The sequence below is a fragment of the Lactuca serriola genome, chromosome 4 (assembly GCF_051521515.1).
Source record: "Lactuca serriola cultivar US96UC23 chromosome 4, Lser_US96UC23_V15, whole genome shotgun sequence".
NCBI classification, from domain to species: domain Eukaryota; kingdom Viridiplantae; phylum Streptophyta; class Magnoliopsida; order Asterales; family Asteraceae; genus Lactuca; species Lactuca serriola.
This window is the reverse complement of record NC_136411.1, coordinates 33,184,886-33,197,815: the sequence shown is the minus strand read 5'-3', so window position 1 is coordinate 33,197,815 and position 12,930 is coordinate 33,184,886.

Sequence of the window (12,930 nt, the reverse complement as noted above, 5' to 3'; positions counted from 1 at the left end):
TCTCAAACCCTAGACACAGCCACTGGCCATTCACGACGATGTCTTCTTACCCTTTCCTTCTTCCTTGCTCCATATTTTTGACCTTCGTCGAAGCTATCTTCTTCTCCCCCGCTGCCACCAACAAACCACAACCTTATTCATTACCCTAAAAACCAGACTAATCTTTCACCTCTCATAATCTCTCTCATAACAGTTAGGGGATGTTTTCTAGGCAAGAATAAAGGGAGGAATGAAATGGGATATTCAGGGGTAATGAAAAAAAAACATGTTTGGTACGTATAAAGAAATGAAAGCCCTATTCTTGAAGCAATCTCATTCCCCCAAAACACGGGATTTTCATTCCATGGGGTACCCCCGTTTTTTTCATTCCATTCCCTCCCTATAATTGTATCTTCTGAGATTGCCCTCTATCAGCCTTTCAAATCGGAAGCGTAGGCACGAAATCACTAAAAATCAGCATCACATCTTCAATTGATTGAGGAAAAGATATCGATTTTGCACTTGGATATCATAATCGCAACGTTTTCCCTCACAAACGCCGACTAATTTCCAACGAAATCATTAGAATATTGTTTTTTGTGAATCATTACGTGATCGACCACCAAAGCTTCAAGACAATTTCAAGTATATTTCATCACAGCTCCAAGAATTTCGAGGTTAGCTTTTTTTTTTGGTTTGTTGTATTCTCTGTTATTGACTTTCATCTGATAAGGTTGTTCACTTGTTTGTATTCTTGAAATTATTTTGTATTCATTTTGCTATTTGTGTTGTTGTTATCTATCTTTTCTAGCTATTGTGATATGTTTTTACATATCAAAATTGTTGTTATTCTGTATTTAATTTCCTAAATTGCTAATGTTGGTTTGACCTTGATATGTTTTTTTGACAAAGTTTTTTATTATGAATATAATTTTATATTTCTATAAACCATTTATGTTTATGTAATAGTTTTTGTTATTAGTTATAGAAACTAAATTTTTTGACCAGATAATGTTGAATTTATCGAATTATGTGATCTATGTGTTGGAAGGGTATTTTTGTCATTGTAAATTATTTTCATTCCATTCATTTAGGTATTTTAGTTTTCAATGCTGATGGTAATAATGTTGCTGTAGGTATTTCGTTATTGTCAACAGCAACCTAAAAAGTCAAAATGTTTGATTTGTAAAACATCAGAAAATTTGTGGATATGTCTGATGGGTTTTGGCCATAAGACATCCTATGTGCTCATACAAACCCTAAAGTTCGGATCTAGGTTTCTCTATTGTACATGCTTGATTGTTATATAGCAATAACAATCCAATTCCTCCTTGAATTGACCTTGGAAAGCAGAGAGTCACAAGTGTCACTCCTCTAATGGCTTACAAACACCATAAGCAAGTGGAGAAGGTATATAGAGAGAGGAGGGAGGTTAGAATTCGTCTCTAAGACTTCTTTGGAAGGGATACACGAATTCATGACCCTAGGAGTGTTTATATAGGTGTAAAGATAGGGTTTCAGTCATTATCCTTATCTAGTTGATTATCCATTAAGCAACCAATAAGATAATCCTTGAATCCTTATCATACTCAAATTCTAAGTGATTATCACCTCAAATTCGTTCACCATATATATAAGATAATCCTTACCTTATTTTGTAACTATCACATAATTACAATTCAGCCCCTCTAGTTTAATTAATTACATTTGATCACAAAACTAATTCTTAATTAATTATTGACCAATATTAATTAAACAAATATGATTTCTCCTTTAATATATTATTCTTATAACATATTAATAAATCATATTATCCTCTCTCTCTCTTTATTCATTTCTCCAATCAAGTTGCTTTGGTGAAGGCAACCCAAAAGGACCATGCACCATCGGGTCAAGTACATACCAAAATAGTTATGGACTTAGACACTAATCCAACAGTCTCCCACTTGGATAAGTCTAACAACTATTATGCGTATGACTTCGGATCCTGATCTGCAATCGTAGCTTTCCAAAGCCGCTGTCAACTCTGATCATATCAGATACGCGTGTCCTTAAGATAAGGGATCATATATTCCTCCATTCTAGATATCATATGAGATATGATTTCAAATCATTATCTTTGTACTACTTCTCGATTTCTGATTTATGACGACAGACTAACTGAACAAATCAAATTAGCCCTAGCCCGGCCGAGCATTTACGTTTGTCATCACTAAACCATCGAGGGGCCCAAAGATATCGCTTTTATCCTACTTTGGATAAAAGGAACGGATAAACTTTGATACAATGCTTGCTTGTACTCACGCACCGAATCACACACAACAATATGTTTTATAACACCAAGTTACTGGTGCGTTTACATATTATCAATGTGTAACCGATTTGCAAGATACAACTCACACATCTCGGTTTCAAGAATATAGGATGTTATCGTCTCACCAATCACTCGTGATACAATCCATGGAGTGATCCAAGTGAGTGTGGGTCTATTCCAATGCTCAAATCACATTCATAAGCACTCATGAACGTTGTAGCAAACATTTGCTTATGTCTAATACTTTTCTAGACATTCCACACACCAATTCACGACAGTCTTCATTCATATCTACTTCCAACATATGAACAACTGTGGCCCGTTTGAATAATTCGATTATTCTTAATAAACTCAATTATTCTGGAAGTCAAAACATGCAAATGTGAAACACAAGAATAATACTAATCCCATATGGCCTCAAACCTTTGAGTATAAATAAAACTCCTTTTATTTATCACCATATCGATTACTCATTATTTGTCGTTTCGGGTAATCAACTTCTTACTTGAATTCCAACACTTGTCTCATGCTCCTAGCATGCACACAATGTTTACCTATGGTTCTTACTTTGTGAAATAGATCACATTGAACACATTTCCAATCCTTCTCATTTCACAACTCCAAATCCGTTTTTCATAAGTTAAAGAATATCAAATTCTTGCTACTTATAGAATATGCTAGATTCTAACATTCTATGCAACTATCCTTTCGTAATGTCACTGCAGCAAAGTCACAAAGACTATTGCCAATGATATTACAAAGTCTTCTATCGGAGATTGTTACAAGACAATTCCATAGATGTGATGTCTCTCACTCAAAGTACTTTCTTTGAACATCCTTTTGCATAGAAGTTTCTAATCTAGTCATAGATTTCTCAATATTCAATTCCCAATATGGACACACTTCCATATGTTCCATATGACAACTCATTCTTAATAGAATCTTATCTATTCATAATGATGTCGATATGGTCCATCCAATATGGAAACATTTCCATATTTTCCAATACTATACTTCCAACTACTCATAAGCGACCAATCCTTGTCGAACTTGGATTGTCCTTTGATAGTTGTTTAATTATTTTAGTCAAAACCAATTCTAGTCCCTTTTCCCTCTAAATGCGCTTGACATTTGGAAAATTTTAGAATGGTCAAACATTAAAGCATTTGCAATCGATCCTATACCCGAAGCGTATGGGACACGACGCATAATGTTTTATTTGCTATGTTCTCAAAATTCGAATTGTGAAGAGGGATGTCGTAATCATAATCGAAATTTTAAGAACACACTTTGTACCTTTGACTAAATTTTATTAACATTTCTTAACCTAAACCTTTAGTTTTGAAATGAAGCATAATATTCTCTCCCTTAATTATAGCAAAACAACTCTTCAACTATTGCGACTTTGCAAAGTATGACTCTTGTTTTCTATAATTAATATTGCTAACCTTGCAATACTTTCCTTAATAATCATACAATCATAACTTTTATGCTCCCACTATCTTGATGATTATTATAAAACATAACACTTATGCTCCCACTAGCTTCGACATGTATTCATAAACATCTTAACTTTCAGAAAACAATGCTTATTGAATTTCTTAAGTCCATGTTTCTAATACTTAGTGCTTTGATAATCTTTTATCAAGGATTCTTTATACACCTTTGCCTTCGATAGTTCATATGTGTGTCTAAACAATTAAGACTAATTGCCAAACCTCACAATTCAAATTATGGAAAGGGATGCCGTAACCATAATTGAATTCGAGAATGCAATTTTACAATCACTATCTTCTTAAAATCTTTCTTAGTGAAAGCATTTCTTCACAATCATTTTCATGAAGGAGGAAATCTTATGACACTTAGATTTTAAACGGTGTAAATGTTCCTATCCATGTGAATTTGTCAAAACCAACGTTTACGACAAATTCAAACTTATATGGATCGAACTTTCTTAATCTTGATTTCTTGCCTCATGGTAGCACAGCTGCCCACCACGTCTTCCAAGTAGTTAAGCATCTCACCCTTTCTTATCAATGTACCTTTCATTGATTAAGGTGCCTTGCCTTTTATGCATTCAAGATGAGAACTCATAGAACTCATATACATAATTAACTCAATTGGAACAGCACATAATCAAAATAATGTCAATACGATGGGTTGTCAACCTCAACTCGTGTGCTAGTGATGATTGGTAAGGTTTATTTGATTTGTTCTTGAAAATATTCAAGACCATTAAGACTCCCACTGACTCCTTGACATATACGATTCTTTTGTCAATAACCATTTCTTGACAAACAAATATTCAAGAGTTAGTGTAGCTTTTATCAAAACACTTCATAAATTGGTACTAGTTGGCCTTTGTCTTATTCAAGACATCACAACTTCCTACATTTGATGAATGTTATAAACCTTTAATACTTTTCACTCATTGTCACAATCTTAACTTTAAGACTTGTTATTGGGACGAAGTATGATTGACTTATTGATTTAACCATTTCTTCAATTCTTGATTCCTCTTCTTAGACATACAATTGTACTAAGACTCACTTAGAGGATCAATTGAGATATGGTTCTTAATCACTAAGACATATCATAAAGCATAAAAGCTACTCTCCCTTCTTCTTAGAATGGAGAAACTTTTATCTTTCTGCCTACTTGATTCTTCTTATTCGTTCTACTATTGATTTAAACTTTTTCAATCAATTCAGAATTACACTTAATCTTATAAGTATAATCATATTTACTAAGCCTTTAGTAAATCATGACGAATATCTTTGTTACTCTTATGGTGGACTTGATCAATACGTAACTTTGTGTACTCGATCTCCTAGTCCTTCACTTGACTCTTTGTCAACGAATTAGTCTAATTTCCAAATATGAAATTTCTCATTCATCGTGCATCCACGTTGCATGATTCCAAGTTTCTGTCCAATTGAAACTTGGGCGATGAGAAACTCTCCCTATTTGGTAAATTCTTGACTTTCCATAAATAACATAATAAGAACCAAATCCATTATAGAAACATTTTAACATCAATTTTTCATACACGCCATTGCAAGGATAAATAAAATTTAAAATCAAAATTTATTTTATTGCGGAAAAATTTGTCCTTACAATGCAATTCATTGAAAAACTTATGCTAATACATCTTTCTTAGCAATCTAATTCTAACTCTAAGTAGTAGCTCAAAAAATCTAATCTTCGAGAAATGCGATCGAAATCCATTCCTTCACGGTTAGATTCTGCTCACTTCTTCCCTTAAGCTTCCTTTGTTTTCTTCGATCCTACAAAACATCAATTGTAATCTTATTACATTATGTATTAAGAATCTAGAATAGAAGCTTAAAAGAGTTAGTAAATGGATTTTACCTATATTAGAGCCATATGTTTCGACTCTCCCATCTCTTAGATCTCTTAGGTAAATGGGGCAGCTTCGTCTCCAATGCCCCTTCTCTTGGTAATAAAAACAGATCGACTCTTTTGGAGCAGAACATGGAACTACTTCAGACATTGCCTTTCTTTTATGATCAAACTTTTCGATCATAGCATGTCTTTCGTTGCCATTGTCTATATCCATAGAGGTCTTGAAGGCAGATTCACCAATCAACTTTGCTTTTCTATTGTGCCAAACCATTACTGATTCAACAGCAATAAGCATGTAGGTGAGATCTATAAGGGTCACGTCGTGATTCATCATATAGTACTCTCTTACGAACTCACTATATGAGTTGGGAAGTGACTGAAGAACCCAATCAACAGCTATTTCCTCACAGACAACGGATCCCATCATTCTTAGTCTATCAATGTGCGACTTCATCCCGAGGACGTGTGCACACACCGACTTACCTTCTTTATGTTTACTTGCCAAAAGGGCTTGAGTGATATTGAACCTTTCAATTTTACAATCTTGTGGGTTAGGGAGAATAATTGGAGGAGGAGGAGGAAGTGAAGCATGATTTCTTGTTCCTCGATCGAATCGTGGAATATCATCTTCATGTGGAATGCTTGTTCCACGGGATTTGAGATGACCATAGTTGTCGAACTTTGACATCTACAAAACGGGAGAAAAACGAATTCAAGTTAGTTGATAGATTGAGTCCTTGGTAAACCACCCAAACGAAATTCCAAGGCTAGGACCCAACACAATATTCTACAACTCGGGAGAGGGATGCCGTAACCCTAATTGCAGAATATTTGAAGGTAAGTGAATGACGATTCACTAATTTCCACCACGAAAAACGAAAATTAAATTTAAGTTTTAAATCTATGAAAACTCCTAGATCCTTTGAGATTCATTGAACTTTCAATGGCATGTTTAAATCTCGATATGCCCCTCTTGTTTGTGACTGGGATGCCGACGATCACAAAGCGGGTGTGAATAACCATGCAAACTTACATGGTGCCCTCACATGTTACAGTCACCTATTCGATGTGCCGGTAAACCACACACGCTCCACCGAACTATGACAAACATTGAGTCACCCTTTGCTACCTTTGCTTAGACCCATTTAGTGTGTCGGTTAACCACACACGCTCCACTAACGTCTTCGCAAGGGCACAAAGTGTAATTTCATGGAATTGCATCAATTCACTTTTGCCTAAGTAACTAAGATTGGGAATTTTATGAAAACATTTAGTTACTTTAGTAATTCATTATACTTATAATGGAAGGTTTCGTCCTATCCTACCCGTTCGGCTAACGACCCTCCACTAGTCAAGAGTGCGGTGGGTAAGAGTGGATACCCATTCAATCGCCATTTTATAGGCAATTTCCTTAAACACCCCTTATAGACTAGCTTCGTGAATGAGGCCTACTAACGGTAAGACTGACCTTTAGTTATACATATATATAATGTTAGACTTTTAATGTTATATATAGTATAGGGTGTATTTTATAACTTTTAAAATACTATGTGGTTAACTATAACAATTATACTTTTAATTAAATGGTTAACCTAAACTTTTATGGATTTATTAAATCTCTTTTAATTATACACCTTAATTAATTAATAAAACCATAAGGGTGTATTTGAACTTTTTTCAAAACTAGGGTTTTAGAATTTAACATTCCTAATTAACTTTTAATCAACTTTTAAATTCCAAAACTTGAGGGCAAGTTTTGAAACATTTTAACAAATTAGGGTTTAGAATTTAAATATGCATCAAAATTAAACTATTTAATCAAAATTTAAATTCCAAAACTTGAGGGCAAGTTTTGAAACCTTTTTCAAAACATTAGGGTTTCAACTATTTAAATTTCAAAACAACAAAACTTTTGGGTTCAAATTTAAACTATAAAACCTAAAGGGCAAAATATGAAACTTTTCATAACTACAAGGATCAAATAACAAATAATTCAAATTAACATTTAATCACATAATTATCCATATTTGATTTATTTAATGATTTCTTGCAAAACAATTTATCAAATTACTCAAAATAATTAATCAATTATCTTATAAGGAAACAATTATCTTATTAATTGATAAATATCTTCAATTAGATCAAAAATATAGTCAAATATATCATATAATCGGATTAATATGGATCTAACATGATAAGGTAACTATCCATAAGCAAAAACAGCAAGAAATCCCGAAGTACCCTCCATCTGACGAGCTGACTCGTCGAGTCAGGCTTGGACTCGTCGAGTCACCTTGGACTCGGCGAGTCAAGCCTCCAAAACACCAAAAAACGAATTTTTTAGATATGTCAAGCATCAATACAATAGAAACCAATCATGGCTCTGATACCACTGATGGGTTTTTGGCCATAAGACATCCTATGTGCTCATACAAACCCTAAAGTTCGGATCTAGGTTTCTCTATTGTACATGCTTGATTGTTATATAGCAATAACAATCCAATTCCTCCTTGAATTGACCTTGGAAAGCAGAGAGTCACAAGTGTCACTCCTCTAATGGCTTACAAACACCATAAGCAAGTGGAGAAGGTATATAGAGAGAGGAGGGAGGTTAGAATTCGTCTCTAAGACTTCTTTGGAAGGGATACACGAATTCATGACCCTAGGAGTGTTTATATAGGTGTAAAGATAGGGTTTCAGTCATTATCCTTATCTAGTTGATTATCCATTAAGCAACCAATAAGATAATCCTTGAATCCTTATCATACTCAAATTCTAAGTGATTATCACCTCAAATTCGTTCACCATATATATAAGATAATCCTTACCTTATTTTGTAACTATCACATAATTACAATTCAGCCCCTCTAGTTTAATTAATTACATTTGATCACAAAACTAATTCTTAATTAATTATTGACCAATATTAATTAAACAAATATGATTTCTCCTTTAATATATTATTCTTATAACATATTAATAAATCATATTATCCTCTCTCTCTTTATTCATTTCTCCAATCAAGTTGCTTTGGTGAAGGCAACCCAAAAGGACCATGCACCATCGGGTCAAGTACATACCAAAATAGTTATGGACTTAGACACTAATCCAACAATGTCTTCTATGTGAGTTTGTTGGGTGTGGGAGGTATAAAGAAGGGCATGCAGTTGAATACTGGAAACAAACACAACACTGCTACTCTCAGGAACTAGAAACACAACGTGTTATGTTGGTCATCTTTTATACCTATGGATGCAGAATCCAAAAGAGTAATTGACTGGATGAAGAAAGGTATACTGATTCATAAACATTCTCTAGTGCTTTTGAGCTTGAGTTTATATGTTTTTATTACTGATTTTTTTCACGAGTTGTTTTTTTGTAGTTGTGTATGATGCCAGACAGTTGAAGGTAATCATTGGACTTAGTTTTTCACAAGAAACAAGATGTTTTTGTGCTATTTCATTACAATTTTATCATTCAGATAGCATTTTTCTATGCTATTTCTCATTTTCTAATTTGTCATTTTAGGGATTTATCAAATAATCGTCAGTCAGGATCAACTCCAGACAATGGATTTTTTTCACTATTTACACCAATCTTGTTTGCTAATAAAATAATCTTATTCTTATTTCATTTTTTTCTTCAAGAATATAACTGATACAAGATTAATGTCAAACTCTTAGTTTTGCTAACAACCTGGATCTTTGTGGCCCAGTCACCAGGCACCCCGGTCACCGGAGCTATAGTCAGAGAGGTGGCGGCTAGGGCAGCACTGCTGTTTCAGCAATAAAAACATATTGGGTAGGGGAAGAAGTTCATTTAGGAGAACTTAAAAGTTTTTTTTTCTTCAAATGGTTAAAAAAACATATTCAATTAATTGACTTGAAAACATGTGTGTACAGCTGAAGAGGATCCAAAAGTTCATTTAGGAGAACTTAAAAGATTTTCTTTAACAGAATTACAAGTGGCGACGGATGGTTTCAGCAATAAAAACATATTGGGTAGGGGCAGATTTGGAAAAGTCTTAAAAGGGCGATTAGCAGACGAGTCCCTCGTTGCTGTAAAAATATTGAAAGAAGAGAGGACGCCAAGTGGCGAGCTCCAGTTTCAAACAGAAGTTGAGATGATTAGTATGGCTGTACACAGAAATCTCCTTCGATTAAGGGGCTTTTGTATGACACCAACTGAAAGATTACTTGTTCACCCCTACATGGCTAATGGAAGTGTAACATCATGTTTGAGAGGTATTATTATTTATTATTTATTTGTTATTTATCATTCCTTACTTTTTTTCTATTACGTCATTCTTTTTGCATTAAGTGAAAAGGAAACACTCGTATTAGGGATACTTCATAAGAAACATCTGTCAATCTTATCAAGTGTGTATCTGTACTGAATACTTCATAAGATTTATGGTTTGCTCCATGTTTTTAATTTATTCCAAACTTGTTGTGCTAATTTGTCATAAGAAAATTAATTAATATATAAATATATAAGATATTAATAACATCACATCAACTGTCTTTTACCTCCTTCAAGTGAAAGCATATTTCTTTTACCTTCGTCACTTTATTGATATTATCTGTCAATATTTCAGGCTAGATACTTCTTCCAGCAGCTTATATCAGGAGATCACTACTGCCATTTCATGGTAAACTGACAATACAAGTATACAATCGTATCTAAATCTTGAAAAATCATGATATGTTTTAGGTATCAGCTCGTTACTAGGACCTGTGAAAAAAATCATTGAATAATCCTGATAAGTTAGTGAAGTTTTCTCTTCAATTTAAAAATTGATTCTTTGGCCTGATAAATCAGTGAAGTTACTCCTCAAAAGTCGATTTTGGAGTTGTTGGTCGAATCCCCTGATGTCGATTCCCAAGTGAGTTATTTTTTAGTTGGGTTTTTTTTTCTGATTCCTGCAATTGTTGCTGCAATTGATGTTGATTTCTTATTGTAAATGTTGTTGATTCTTATATTTTTTTTGCTAATTATAGATGATACTATACTGGAACTTTGGAAATCCACAATCCTTGGAAGCCATTGTAGAACAAGTTCGTGATGGAAGTTCATTTCGTGTTTATCTGCTTCCAGAGTTTCAGTTTGTCCAAGTATTTGTTGCTAGAATCCAGGTACCACATGCATCCTTTTCTGCAAACTTTTTTTAACTGATAAATATCTATTTAACAATATATATGTATTTAATTAAAGTTTATTTTATAAAATTACATATTTTCATTATCAATCAATTTAATTATATATTTAATTCTAATTTATCTAATTGTTTACTAGGCACCATCAATGGGGAGAAGCACAACACAAGAACCTACAATACCAATTGAGGTCCCATCCGAAGAGACAACTGGAGAAAATAATAATTCAGAGTCACGTGGGCCCTTAACATCAACCCAAAGAATCTCAGCCTCATCAGGCTTCAATGAAGTGTCCCCTGATCCTTATAGGAGGGAAGCTAAACATTTTACCGAGATCCATGTTCTAAATAAAGATGTGAGTAATATCTTATTTTCTCTATTTCCTGCAATTTCCCCTTATTAAGTTGACATAAAATACATTGGATTTGATTATTTCTATGTTTATTATAGAACAGGTCCAGATTGTTCTGGAGGGCGTTGACAAGTTTAGCAATCTGATTGGTTATGTATATTAGTCTGATGGAGAATCAGCAAAGGATCTGGCAATGGAGCTTATTGAAAACGTATGTTATGTTTTTTAAAATGACAACCATAAGCAGTGAATTTGAAGAAGAAGTGATGTGGAACTTTGTATTTTCCCTGAATTTGGTTTTAGGTGCGCACATTGAGAGAAAAGTATCCGAAGCTTGATATAAAGGTTAGTATTTGTGTTTCAAACCTGTTGATCTGATCTGTTAGAATAGAATGCAACTTGTTCCAATACCCTTCTACTTACTTCCTGAGCCTGAGCCGGGGTAGCAACCTTTCCGGTTCCAATAGCCCAAACATTATCCCAGTTTTTTATCTTATCTGCAAATTAAAAAAAAAATCATGAAAATGATAGATGTTTGTTACTTTCACATTGTAAAAAAATGATTAAACAATTTAAAAATGAAAAATAAAACATATATTCAATTCCAAATCACCTTTAATTGCCTTAGTTTGTGCAGCAACAACTTTCATAGTTGTTCCATCTTCCCGCTCTTGAAGAGTCTCCCAATACAAGCAATCACCTTCAAACATTGAAAAAGCGCATACATAACTTTTTCTCCAACAAACTGATCAAAAAAGTAATTTGGAAAAGGCAAAGATAAATCATAATCCTATTAATGTCTTCATTATCAGATGGGGAAAAGATCTAAGATTTATAACTGAAACTTCTCACTTGTATTTTCAGGTGTAGTCTTGCAAGTTTGTACCCTTAGTATACCAAATTGCTTCAAGGTTGGGTAGCTAAAAAGATAGTCAGGGACCTAATACTCTTTAGGATTGTTCTGAATTATTATGACCATTTTGCTCTCATAGAAATTTTGACATCAACATACATGGGCACATTTCTTTTAGTGTAGATTTTGTCGAAGAGAAATGACACCAAAGAAGATAAGTATCTAATGTTGTTTGTATATATACACTTTTTCTTCTTGTTTAAAAACTTAAAAACTATATAGTTGTGAAAATTGAAGGTTCACACACCGTTTATGTAGGCAACCTTAGCCCTGAAGAAGTACTTTTTCTACAAATGTTGCTTAAGGTAATGGAGGGCCTTTATGTAATGTGATGGATCAACCTCTTTTAAAGTTTCATCTACATCTAGTTTTATTCTTCTGACATGATTTTTGTATTTGGTTTAACAGCTGAGGATCATAATCAAACCCAAGCCTTGTGTTGGTGTAGGGCCTTTATGTAATGCACAACAGGTTTCCATGATGGCATGAAAGTGGTATTAAGTATTTGCATTCTTATTATATTATACCCCTTACATTTTCCCAAATTACCCCTTCCTCTACAATGTTTTTTTTTGTTTCTGTGTATTTTGTGTATCAGGTAAAGTTGATGGAAGAAAGGAATATGAAGCCACTTGATTTAAATCTTGCAGCATTATCAGCAAGATGCAGTAAAGACTTGGAGTTGAATTTGGCTAAGTCATTATTGAGTGAGATGGGCCAATGTACAACTGCTTATCCATATAATCAGCTGTTTGTAGCATTAGTCTTAAAGAATTATGAAAGGCAAGATGCAACTTTACTTAGTTGGAATTTGATGTACATAGTAGATTAGATGCAAATTTATATATTG